The sequence below is a fragment of the Gopherus evgoodei genome, chromosome 18 (genome assembly GCF_007399415.2).
Source record: "Gopherus evgoodei ecotype Sinaloan lineage chromosome 18, rGopEvg1_v1.p, whole genome shotgun sequence".
Lineage (NCBI taxonomy): Eukaryota > Metazoa > Chordata > Testudines > Testudinidae > Gopherus > Gopherus evgoodei.
This window is the reverse complement of record NC_044339.1, coordinates 12,679,076-12,692,588: the sequence shown is the minus strand read 5'-3', so window position 1 is coordinate 12,692,588 and position 13,513 is coordinate 12,679,076. Positions and strand designations below refer to the sequence as shown.

At 46.5% G+C, this 13,513-nt stretch overlaps 1 protein-coding gene across 1 annotated transcript in view; it reads left to right on the top strand.

The window, feature by feature from the left end:
* The first annotated feature begins 1,143 nt into the window (after positions 1-1,143).
* The window catches only part of SPSB1 (splA/ryanodine receptor domain and SOCS box containing 1), a 69,127-nt gene continuing 56,757 nt past the window's right edge, over positions 1,144-13,513 (top strand). Inside the window, 1 exon segment of the mRNA XM_030537370.1 lies at positions 1,144-1,477. The gene's annotated coding sequence lies outside the window, so the exon portion shown is untranslated.

Here is a 13,513-nt window from a genome sequence, read left to right as displayed (position 1 = left end):
CCAGCTCCTGGAATCATGTGAGTAGGTGTGAATCTCTGCCTTTTTTTTTTTTTTTTTACGTAAGCTTCTAGCTTTCATGGCTAGAGTGAAAAGCTTGAAAACGTGTCCTGAGTGTAACCTAAAGGGTCAAATACGAGAACGCCAATAAAAAGAACTGATAATTATTTTTCAAATCTCATTATTTTTAAGCCATTTTCCTGATTTTTTGGGGCCTGACTTGTGGCCCGTGAATGCTTGGGGCTGGCAGTATGCACTGCAGCCCCCATCCTGCAAACATTTCTGCATGTGCTCAACTTTTGCTACCAGAGGTGTCCTAAAGAAATCAGTGAAACTAGTCAGGGTAGTGTAGTTAAGCACCGTGCATAAGTATTTACAGGATCTAGTGCCGGGGTTCTCAAACTGGGGGTTGTGACCCCTCGGGGGGTTGCGAGGTTATTACATGGCAGGTCGCGAGCTGTCAGCCTCCACTCCCAAACACCGCTTTGCCTCCAGCATTTATAATGGTGTAAAATACAAAAAAAGTGTTATAATGTATGAGGGGGGTCACACTCAGAGGTTTGCTGTGTCACCAATACAAGTCTGAGAAACACTGATCTAGTGCTTTGGGTTGGAAACTCATCGGATCTGTTAGTAGGGTGCCTGGCACAATGGCCTTTTACACACCACCCCAATCCAGTAATAATCTGGATTTACATCACCTCCTAGCCCCTGATTCTACCCCCGCCTCACAGAAGCATAGGAACGTGGGGCTGGAGGAAAAGACCTTGAGAAAACCATCCAGCCCCCTGCATTGAGGCAGGACCAAGGAAACCTAGCCTTAGACCACCCCTGACAGTGGCTGGTCCAACCTGTTCTGAAAACCACCCAAGGAAGGGGATTCCACAGCCCCTTGGAGGCCTGTTCCAGAGCCTGAGAGTGAGAAAGTTTTTCCTGATCTCTTTAGCTGGGGGCTTTTCTCACCTCCGGACACCCAGTTCTGCTGCAAAGGGCAGAAGCAGCAAAGCGGGCCTTGTGCAGAGGGCTTTTCCTGCTCCCAAGCTCGCCCGCGGGTCCCCCCTCCCCGCCGAGAGGAGGGGCTGGGAGCGGGGAGGTGCCAAGCGGCAGCTGGGAGCTATTTGGCCCATGTGATCCGGCCGGCCGGAGCTCTTCGCGTCTGGCGCCCAGGAGGAGCCTGGCTCCAGCCCTGAAATTGTCCGGGGGGGAGTCACGCGCTGCCGGGGTTTGCAGGGGGGCCAGCAAGGCGGTGGCAGGAGGAGCCGGGCTTGCGTGCAAGGGGTGGGGCTGGTTTTCCCCTCGCCCCCCGGCATCCCAGCGGCCCGGCCTGGGGAGGACGCGGACGGGGAGCCCCGAAGAAACCTGCCCCCCCTCCCCGGAGGAGCGCGGAGCGGGGAGAGCCTGGCCTCGGCCGCTGCCATGCTCCGGTGCCGCGTCCCGGGGCGATAGGAAGCAGCGCTGCTCGGGCAGGAGGGTTTGCATGGTAAGAAGCGGCGCTGGGGCTTGGGGGGTGGCGGCCGTGCCCTCTCCCGCGTCCCGGGGTGCAGGCGGGTGCCGGCGGCGCCCGGCTCCGGGCGGGCCCTGGGACGAGCCACAGGCTGCTCTGCAGGGCGGCTGGTGGGTGCCCCGGGTGCAGCCAGGCGGCTGCTGGGGCAGGGGCCTCCCCTGAAGCTGCGGGGGGGGCGGGATGGGGAGTCCCGCGGGAGGGGGGGAGTAAGGTGGGCATCCCGTGCCCATCTCGGGAAACCCTTAGCAGCCCGGGATAGGCGGGGTCGAGCCGGTCGGCTCCGAAGCGGTTCGTGTTCCGGCCCGAAGGGGTTAATGGAAACTTGGCTAGGGACTGGTCCTCCCTTCCCACCTTCTGCGGCTTCGGTTTCCTATGTAGCGGCCCACACTAGGGGTACAGACAAGTACCTCGCCTGTGTGCCGGCCCCTCCCTCCCCCAAAACATCCCGCTTTGAGGGAGCTCTCACCTGCTGGAGCTTGTGCTGAGAGGGTAAATTCACTTTCCTGCTCAATCTCCTCTTCTGGCCAACAGTCAGTATTTCATTCCTTCCCCCCCACCTCCTTAAGATGCAGCCGCTGTGCAAACACTGGCTGTTGAAAACTTTACTTGGGATGAGGATTTCCCCCGCCCTCAAGTTCATGGCAAAGAACTTTTTTTCTTCTAGTAACTGAACTAGCTCAATGCAAATCTTCAAACAAACAAACCACCCGAAAACCAAACAATACACAACTCTGATTCCTCCATGCTTTATGCCCTAGTTTGTGTAGCTAATAGGGGCTGTTGTATCTGAATTGCTGTGTTATAGTATCTTCACCCTAGGGCAGAAGTGACTGGCGGTGTCTTTTTCATGTGAAAATAAATTAAGATTAGCTGGGCCAATCGCAAGTGCCAGTTGTCACAGAGCTGTCAGCCGGGGACCTGGGCAAATGCTTTATTTCCTTTATCAGACAACCCAAGTGATTGGGATGCAAGGAAATGTTTAATGGCCAGAGGTCATCTGCTGTAGCCGTGTGTGAATTTAAAAGGCAAACACGGATAAGGTGGGTCGATTCAGAGAGTTAAACTAACTAAGGAGATAAGTTTGTTTGTAAAGTGTGTGCCTTACAGTGCTGCTCTGAATGGTCTTGGGAGCACACCCTGCAAGTCTAATGAACATGGTTATTTTTACAACATGGTCATCGTGGTAGTATAAGATGACTTCAGCCTAGTTTTAAATAGCTGGTGTCTGTCATTTCCATGACAAAATACTCTTGACAAGTAAAGATGAAATGCAGTTAATTTGAGATACCAGGTGGGTGAGGTAATATTGGGCCAACTTCGGTGGGTGAAAGAGACAAGTGTTTGAGCTTTCACAGAGTTCTTCATCGAGGGTTTCCTAGTTCGTTTGGCATTTGTGGCTTCCTGACTGAGCCAATGGCTAATGAACAGCCTGACATGTCATGAGCTGCACCTAAACCTGGTGTTCATTGTAAATGGTCTATCTTCTGTCCTGCCTAAAGCATCTTTTTGGGCCAGACTTAGGCTGGTCTACACTGGGAACTTGCATTGGCACAGCTTGTGTCTCAGGGGTGTGAAAAATCCACGCCACTGAGAGACATAATTATACTGACCTAAGCCCCTCTGTAGACAGGGCTGGATCCATGGGAGAATTGTGGAAGAGGTTTCCCACTACTGTTTCTGGTGTAGTTGTCTACACTTGAAACCCTAACTTACAAGTATAGACAAGCCCTACGTGATTGTAAAAATGGCAACAATCAACCTTCCTGAGGGGGAATGGAGCTTTTTACTCCTCTCAGCGATACAGGACAGAGACAGATAGAGGAGGGCAAGAGTTGATTTAAAAAATATATATATAATATTTTTACCTTTTTTGTTTTGCCTCATCCATTTAGAATGTGACCTGCAGGCTCTGTAAGAGAGAAATACTGCTTTAATTTATAGATTTGCAGCATTGCTGTAACCATGTTGGTCCCAGGCTATGAAAGAAACAACTGAGAGAGAGGGAATACCTTTTGTTGGATTAACTTCTGTTGTGGAAAGAGCAGACCTGAAGAAGAGCTCTTTAGAGCTAGAAAGCTTGTCTCTTTAACCAAAAGAAGGAGATTGCCTCACCCACCTAGTCTCTCTAATTTATACCCTGCAAGTTGAAGGCCTGATCCTCTGAGCAGTCCATGTGCAGAATTCCCATTCACTACAAGGGGGGATCTGAGTATATGGGACTGTAGAATGAGATGGTGGATGACAATGGTAGGAGTGGGGGAGGGATAGCCCTGTGAGCAGAGCCAGTTGATATGAAATGCATTGAGAATAAGATGGAGCCGTTCTACTACTTACAAAGTAATCTAAAAGTAAATGGCACCTTCAAGAGGGACTTAAATGTTGATACATGCAAGACTCTTTTCCCCCTTGATAGGATGACCTTTAAATGCTAAATGCACCGAACTGCTCCGTCCGTGTCTTGGCTGTCCTGGCTTTATCAAGAACTAAGATGATTGCTATATTAAGGTGTAATTTATTCCTCCCTCCTTCTGCCCATTAATCTTTTTTTGTATTGCAGAGGCAATAGGAATGATAACTGTTTCACAGCAGAGTATTCCCCTGGAGGGAGATTGTGCTGGTGCAGCTTAGTGAATTGTCTCTGTTTCTTCAAAGATCACTGAAGTCCATTGTAATGTGATTGGGAGTTTGTGTGTGTTTTGGATCCCATATGTTGGATGTGTCTAAGCTGTGGTCTGATTTTCCAGGAACTAATTTGCTGTGATGCTGTATTGTCCTCCTGTGGAGTCAGGTGGCTTCACATGGATCCTGGACAGAAAAGGAGTTGGTTTAATATTCAGTCCCTCCCCCCAGTAAGCTATAAATGATGCACTTTAAAATGGGCTGGTTGCGAACTGATGAAGGCATTTGATTTGTAGTTGAGCCAGTTAGTACACTGGAATTCCTAGTCCTGTGGATTTGTACGTAAGCTGCTGCATGCTGTGGGGCTAACACTGCATAAACTGAGTAATTTTCAGGTTCAAGGAGTCTTGCATTTAATCCAGTAAGTTTTTATTTATTTTATTTTCATAGTTCAGTGGTATTTATAGGGGACCCTGAGGGTACCTTTATTTGTATTAGCGTTTGATTCATAGTTCATAGGGGAGGGAAGAGGGGAGTAGAATTGTTCAACATTTCCCCCAGAAGTGTTGAGGAAAAAATCCTGTCAATCATGCATTCAACTTGATGTAATTATGACTGACAGTCTTTTTAACTTTCAAGACTCACAGTTTTGTCTCCATTTCTTTTATCTGATCTCTGGTTTAACACTGCAGCGTATTGTACTTCTTGTCACACTTTTCCATGGGTTTTTGAAAGTGAAATGAAGCATGGCTGCTGAGGACAGGGTTCCCATTGTCCCCTGCCCCGTGCAAAGATGTGGGCTGCTTGCCCTGGAGGTCTTGCTTGTCTTGTAAATGTAGCTGAAGATGCAGCTGATTCTTCAGCTGATGTGATGCTGTTCATTCACGGTCGCTGCATTTGCAACAAAGAGGGTAGCAACAGCTTCTTCCTCTGTGTGTGGTGGCAGGGAGGGGAAGGTATTGCATATCTGTCTAGGTTCATGAGGTTGGCTGATATGGTGAGCGGTTGGAGTACTCGGTGCTTACCTGCGCTCATCCTGCACCAGCAGCACTTACTCCACAAGTAGCTGGAAGTTAGTAAGAATGGAAGCAGGTTCTGACTTGGAACTCTAAACCAGCCTATTTGTCTCTCCCTTGGAAGCAGGGCTCAACTACTCACACCTGAGAATGGGACAAGGGTGGGGAGGAGATGAGCAAGTTGCTCCCAGTCCTCGGGGGCTTGGTTAGACGAGGGAGATCAGTGCCAATGGGCGTGCATCAGCAAGGTTCTTTTAGTACAGCTATGCCAGTGCAAAGCCCTAATGTAGATGCTGCACCTGTGCAATTTACACTTGGTGTTCAAAGGGGTAAGTCACAGCAGTGTAATAACTACAGGAGAAGTTTGCAATGATTTGGTGCAAATTTCCCTGACATAGACATCACCTAAGATGGAGACCTGTCCAGTGGGCAGCCCTGCTCTTCACGTGAGCAGTCTAATAATGGGAGAGTTATTTAATCTCTCTCGCTAATGGCTCCTGTAGAGTGCTGGGGCAGGGCACTAATTAGACGCCAGCTGTATGATGAGCTCCTGAAGAGGTTGTTCAATCAAGGGTAATGCTCATGGGATATAAAAAGTGAATAAGTGTCTGAGAACGGAGGCTTCCAAACCGTGGTCTGCGGAGTTCTTGCTGCTGGTCTTCAGAGTTGGCTCATGTCAACGTGTGCTGACTCACTTCCAGCTACTAAATTGTGTCAGACAGCAAACTACTTCCCTAAGGTTGCTCTTCCATGTAAGCAATTGCTGAGTTACCACAAACATGTTATGCTGTTGCACATAGGCAAACAGGGGAGTGACACATGCTATTGCTTGGGTCTGTCCAAGAGACTCTGTTTTCGTTGAGATGCAGTCCGAAGTCTGGAGACAGTTTGAGAGCCTTAGAACAGGAGTGGAAACCAACCCAGGGCAATCTTTTGCCCAGTGATTGTAATTATCTTAAAGCCTACTGGCCCCTTCCACTAATGCCACAGGAAGCATTGCTCTATCAAACCATGTCTTTCACTGGGGAGAAGGTGGGGAGAAGAATATGGGAATACTCTTCCAAAGTAAGTAGCTAATACGTTTTTTGTATTAGTGAGACCTGCCTAACTGAGCTGAGTGGCTTGCTGGAGATCTTGGCAGCTGCTTGATTGAAGGAGACTTTTGTGTGTAGAAGGATGTCTCTTAGGGACAAATTATGGTGTGTCATTGAATTAATCGTAATAGAAAACTGTTAAAAATAGAACAGGAAGTCTTGACACTTGGGGTTGGGGAAAAAAAACTCCACCGCTGAGGCTGGATGAGAACTTAAGTAATGGGATATTTAAGACCACAAACTTTTTTTTAGTGTGCAGTTGTGTCAAAACAGCAGAACACCTAGTTCCAGTGTGCAATTAGGGGATGGAGCCTAGTAGCCAGGATCCCTGGGCTCACTTTGAAATGTGCAAGTTTGGCATTATTGACTTTCTCAGTTTACAAATAATTGTACAAACCACACCAAGATGGGCACAAAATACCATCGCTGAAAGCAAAAACTCTTTGTAACAAAGTCAGGGTGGGCGCACGGCCAGACTCAATACAGATGTTTCAGGCTCAGAATACTGAACAATCTGCTGCACTGGCTTCCGGCCCCTTACCACATCAGATTTGAGCTCCTGTCCTTCACTTTCGGGGCCCTGCACAATCTCTGCTTGAACTTCCTCCTGCTAATACCTTCCTCTTAGGCTGTGCTTTCACTGCAGAAAGGGTGAGTGTGACTTTGTTGGCTACCCTGATGCAAAATAAAAATGTAAAATCCCAAATGGAGACAAGGCACAAGTAGTTACCTCGACTATGGCAAATTGAGGTCAACCCTACTTAATCTCCCTCCTCCTGCCTTCCATCAAGCTACCTTGATGTGAAAACTCTTTTGCTTTTTTGCAGTGAAGACACCCTCAGGTTCCGTGGCTTGTTTTCAGCTTAGCCTCTTCATGCTGCCCCTCTGTTTGGAACTTACTCTCTATTTTTGTAGGGACTAACTCGCTTTGCTCTCTAAAGCACATCTTACACTAGTGTAAATGAATGGCCATTTTAATAGCCCCCCCCTCCTCCTCATAAGTTAACCAACACATTTCAATGACCGGGGAGTAAGGCGACCAGGCAGCAAGTATGAAAAATTGGGACAGGGCGTGGGGGTAATAGGTGCCTTTATAAGATACAGCCGCAAATATCAGGACTAGCCCTATAAAATCGGGACATCTGGTCACCCTACCGGGGAGAGATGCATGAATGTAGCCCGGCACGTTTCTTTTCTATGCTCAAACAAATCTGTGCTTGTAAGGCCGAAAGCAAAACTTGAGTCACTGTTAGAACTTGCTCCAGTGCCTCCCTCCCTTCTGTCAGAGTCCGATCTTAGTGGCTTTTAAAGCCAAGGTAGGGTAAAGCAGCAAGTCCTGCATAGCCACGTGGTATCAGATCACAAGACCATCCAGCAGATAGCATGTGCAGTAAGGCAAGTTTAGGGGAATTAAACGCTGGGAAGCTTTCACACTGTGTGAAATACAAGGAAGGAAACTGGAACATCTGGATTTGGCTATTATATGCCTAATGGAGGTTTTGGGTCACATGTCACATTCCTCTGACATGGCCCTATCTGTTACTGCGCTGTATACTTGGGTGCCATTCTTCAAATCTAAATGAAGAGAGGGAAGAGCTCAGAGCTAATTAAGGCCCTGGTGAGCTCTGCATCTCCTCACTACTGGTTAAGTGCATAGGCCTGGGAGGATCTCCCTCTCCTACCCCTGCCAAATTGGTGTGTCTTGCTTTGTCCCTATATAACTGCATTGTGAACTCTCCTTTCTTGGCTGGAAGGAGGCTGCTTTGTGCCACGTGGTCACAGTACAAACAGTTTTCTCAGCTGAATGAGGATCAGATAGGCTTCCAGGTTCTTTGCCCATGTGAAAGAGGCACTGGAGGCTCAAGGCAATAGGTGCTGTCCTTGGTACATCTTCTTAAATAACTCTGGTGGTGGAGCTGTAAGTGGGGGTTGAGATGTGTTATACAGTTGTCCTGTGTGTGTGATGGTAATAAAAATGGGAATTTCGATAACTGCCTCGCAAAAGATCTGGATGCAGAGGTGGGATTGTATTAACTTAGGGGCTTGTAGCCTCCTTGATGCGTGGGTTCTGAAGTGCTGAAACTGCCCAGAGGGTTTTCCTGGATGTGAGGGGCACGATGAGAAGGAAAGAAGGTTCTCCTATATTTAAAGCATCCTTTACGACAGAGGGCTTCTCTTTTACTGGGAGGGATGGGCAGAAGTGAAGATCTGGTCTAAACTCAGTTTTCCCAGCGTAACTATTTTGGTTAGTGGTGTGACCTTCATTTGACCAAAATAGTTGTACCTGTACAACTCCTAGTATGGGCACAGCTATATTGGTATAAAACTGCCTTGTATTGGTGTAACTTATTCTGGCACAAGAAGGGGGAGTAAACTTAACTGGAATAAATCACCTTTATGTTGTTGTAACTGTGCCCATGCTGGGGTACTGCTTTAACTGTACCAATATAGTTAAAGTAGTACAAGAGTCGACAAAGCCATGGATAATTCTGATTGACACAGGGTTCCTGGAACCCACTTCCTTACTTCATTTTGATGAACAGTCCTTGTGTTCTCTGGATACTACGATAAAAACTGACCATTCCTCTTTCTAGCCACCAGGCAACAAAATAGTGAGAATAAGTCCCTTCTCCTTCTACAAAGATCTTAAAGATTTAGGAAGTTATTTCCAGCAGAGCTGGTCACGTGTGACTTTCAGACAAGGTTACAGCTGCTTGATTACTTAGCAATCATTTATTTATAGGCTAATGGAAAGAGCCATACTCATTTACCAGTTTCAAGTTATCCTGATGGATCGATTATTCCCACTTCCCCCCACAAAGAGCTTCCTCGACCAGGGCTTCTTGCATCCTTTTGGTTTGTTTTGCCTAGATCTTCATTTGAAATAGTAGTCGGTGGGGGGGCACAGGGTTAGAGCCACTGAAAAATTTATAGCTTGATGTCTTTGTTAGAAGCAAAGCCCCAGCAAACTGTGCTGGGGAAGGAACGTCCTTGTGGGTGCTGGCTGATAACTGAATAGGGGTAATAGCATTTTGCAACAATAACTCTCTGGAATCTGAAACTGAATGGAGAGAGATGGTTGAATTTCATGTGTCTTTGGTGTGTGTGTGTGTGTGTGTGTGTGTGTGTGTGTGTGTGTGTGTGTGTAAGCCAGGGCCTGAGTGGTGCTTGTGTTTCTGTGATTCTCTGACAGTTCTCTGTTCTTCTGGGATTTTGTTAACCTTTATCGGGTTCAGCAGCAATAGCCAACGCTGGTATCAATGTCTTCTCTCCTTAATGGACACTGTTGCCTTCAGCAGCTCACTTAGCACTCATGGGCTGTAAATAGCCTGGTTGGTGGGAGGCTGCCAGGGTCAGGGAGCCATTTACCACCGCAGTAAAAGCGGTGATAGGTGTGATCCCTTCTCTCTATATATTGCTCAGTCTTATCACTGGAACTTTGTTTTAACAAGAATGCTTCTCTGGTTTCACTTAAATCTTTTGGAAATCCTTGTGTGGACACACTTAGTTTGGCTTAGGTTAAATCAGTTAGGAATCTATTTAAGCTGAAATAAGCCACCCCTAAACTGAAGAGTGTGTACACACAGGAACTTGCCTGTTAAACCGAGGACAAGCTAGCTGCCAGCAGAAGGAACTCCACCAAAATGCGGTGAGTCTGTATATTATCCCATTCATGAGGACTCTGGCACATGTTGGACAAGCAGTTGTTTGCTCTCTGCTGAACCTTGGACATGGTTGTGAGGGGGTGAAGAGTGCTAAAATGGGCTGCAAATCAGCTCTGTCCTGTTTAGAGCAAGTTTTTAAAAATAAGCTGTTGTTCCTAATAGGTAGAAATGCTGTGTAGCCATTCTGTGTGGGAGGGAGAGTACAACAGTCAGGGGGCTATCTGCATGGCCCCTCCTTGCCTCAGAAATATGAGGGGTTGGGAAGTTGTTTTACAGATGGGAAACTAAGTCTTAATAAGTGACTTGCCTGACTTCACACAGGAAGTTTGTGGCAGAGTTGGGAATTCAACCCAGATCTCTCCAGGCCCAGTCCCCATCCCCTACCTTAAGTGCAAGACCGTTCTTCCTGTCTCTGACACCCCCACTCCCGCAAAAGAGGGGGATGCTATTCAGAGTGCTCTACTGACTCATGACATGCACATTCTTTCCCAGCGTCCAGCTCTTGCTTAGTCACAATAATGCTGCTTGACTCCTCCTCAGCTTTAAGCATATGGCAGCAATTTGCTCTTCCAAACACTTCATCATTTTGCTTGAGTCCGGTTAGCTTTAAACCTACCTTCCCTAGTTCTGGCTTGTCCAACAGTTTCAAATAGATGGAACTTAAGTGTGTAGCCATATAGCCAGCTCAAATAGTTCATCAGGTCAGCCTTTCAACCAAGCAGATTTCAGCCTGGTCTGACCAACCTTCTGCCTGTGAGACACACCTTGCAATATCATGAACAAACCTTATTGAATTAAGTTTAAGTGTCTTAGGAATTCGTATTGAAAATGCAAATGTCTGTATTTGTTGTAGGATTGTGAGCAACCTCTCTAGGAGACGTGACCAGTGTAAACCCTTGGGAAGTGTTAGGAGCTTCAAAGGACTCTGGGGAAACAATGGGCTAGACAGACCCTAGGTATCCCACTTTGCTTGAAGTACTTGGGAGCCAGGGAAGGTAACTTCTTATCTCTGGAACTGCTCCCTGAGGAGAAACCCATTGTCTGCTGATCACTCCTTATGTGCAGACAAGATCAGAGGCTCAGACTGGATAAGAGTGACTCTTGTTCTGAGCCAAGGCGGTTCTGTGCTTATGACCTCAGAAGGGTTTGGTGTTTTAAAGAACCATTCACCTCCCAGATCCCCTGCTGGAGTCAGGGGTGATCTCTGGTAAGCTATTAGCTTGCAGGTAGGTTTTTATTGTTAATATGTCTTGTCGAATGCTGGTACATGAAGAATAACGCTTAGAAAGGGCTGTGTGGTAACTGTGGACAATTATGCTGTTTATAGCCTCAGAGGGAGGAAAGCCAAGCAGGCTTGCTGCACAGTCAGAACTGCTGGGGATTCACAATGTAAGTAGGGAACTGTGCAGCCTGGAAATAGACCAGTTGAGGGTGGGAGGGGAGACAAGAAAGGTGAGGGCTGTGGACCCAGGCACCTAGAGCAGGTTCCTTTGCTGGGCCATAGATAGGGAAACACAGGTGCAGTTGCCCTGAACTGTGACACAGCATGTTTGTCTGAACTCTCCCCTTGCCTGCAGGCCTCTTGCTGTGCTGACCAGGGGTTCTGGAAGTGGTGCTGTCCCTCAGTAACTGAGGTGGCTCTGTTTTTTCACAGCCTAGCTGCAGAGGCAGGAGAGGAGAGCTCTAGGGTGTCTGAAATGATGACTAGCATCCAAAGAATGCAGCTTTGCACTACACGTGGCTTTGCATCTGATATGTAAAGGAGGAAACCTACCCACGGAATTACTTAATTTTTTCAGTGTTATGCGCGTGTGACTAGGAACCAGGATGTCTGATTCCTTTTCCTGGGAATGTCTCTGCCATGGTGTGTGACCGTGGGAATGTCCCTTAATCTCTGCCTCTGTTTCCCTGTTTGTAAAAAGGGGTTGATGCATCTGCTTCACAGGATGGGTTGTGACAACGTGTTTGTAAATGACTTCGATCCTTGACTGACAGGTGCAGCAATAGTGTTGAATAGTTAGCTTGTGTGTGCCTGCGTTCTGTACAGGGTGGATCTGAATGAAATCAAATTGATTTAAATCACTAGTCAGGAAGACTCGATTTAATCATGGATTTCTACATAAAAGTGCATTCTTGTTGGTTGTTATAACCTTCATGCATATTCTTCACAGGTAGAGGAACTTCATTTAAAATATTCCCCAACTGGGTCTCTTCTATAATGGCAGCAGGCCATAAGTTTTCCCTTCTAGTGAGAGAATGGTATGGTAGATCTCAAATCAACCAAGGCTACACGCAGAATGACCTCAAGCCTTCTGGAATACGCTGCTCAAACAGTTTCACTTTTGTTTCTACTGTTTATCCCTCCCTTCTCACATTTATCTCCAGACTTCTCCTTGTCCAGATCTATTCCACCCCCACCAATCTTCTATTCATTGAACTTTTTGAAACTTTGCACTTTTAGAGAGAGGTAGGGGATTGACTTTGACACAAAATTTGCAGAGGGACAATAGGGTTGAGGTCTGTTATTTCTCACCTCTATATATTTACTTATTTATTTAACATTTTTGCTGTTAACAAGCATGTTATCTCTGGAGACACAAATCCAGAGTTTGAGAACTGCAAAACTAAGCATCTCTGATGGTATCTTCTAGACTGAGCTCTGAGTCCCATTGGGTAGATAGAAAGATTAACCTAAATCATCTGTACAGAAGCTCATAAGATAGGGTTCCTAATCCATGAACTATTGGAACTCATTTACCAACCTTTTCACAAACATTACATGAATATATTGTCTCGTACTATAGAATTAGAATTTATAATCCCTATTCCGTTTGAACTATAATGTATCTTAATTAAAACTATCTTGAGAAGTTTTTTCCTCAAAAGCATTTTATCAAAAAATCTGATTTAAATAAAAAAAATTAGTGTTTGGTTTTGTTTTTTTTTAAATCCATTGATTTGTATCCATCCTGATTCTGTGCAAACCGCTTGACACAGTCCTATGAGGTAGGCAACTATCCATCAGATGTTAAAACTTGTGTGTTTCCAGACTTAACTGAGGTGCCTGGAGCATTGGGGGGCTGTTGGCACAGCCAGGATTAGAATGCCAGGAGGTCCCGGCTTCCATTTCTGTGTTTAGAAGTAGCTTGGTCTAGTAAACTAATTATCCATGCTGAGTAGGATGGAAGTTTTCCCACGGTCTTATCTAGTATGTTTACACTGCATAGTACACGTGTGCCAAAATCGTTTATAATATTGCTTTGCTAACATACAATTATGCACTTATATAATTTTTACTGGCAGAGGTGATGCAAGGTAAATCCAGGTATGTCTGCACTGCTGAGGCGCAGTAATGTAGACACAGCCTGTGCCAGTGGAAGGGGGTTTTCCAGGCTGTGTAGGAACACCCCCTCCCTGAGTGAAGGCAGCTAAGTTGACAGAAGAATTCTGGGCCCTGGGGTTTAAGTCTGGATAGCTCTGGCATTTGTAGGGGAGGGGGGTGTGTTTTACCCCTGGACTGACATAGCTCTATCAACTTAACTTCAGTGTAGACCAGATCTAAGAGCAAATTCCTCCTGCCAACTACATGCCAGTGGATGACTGATGGCTCCAGTGTTG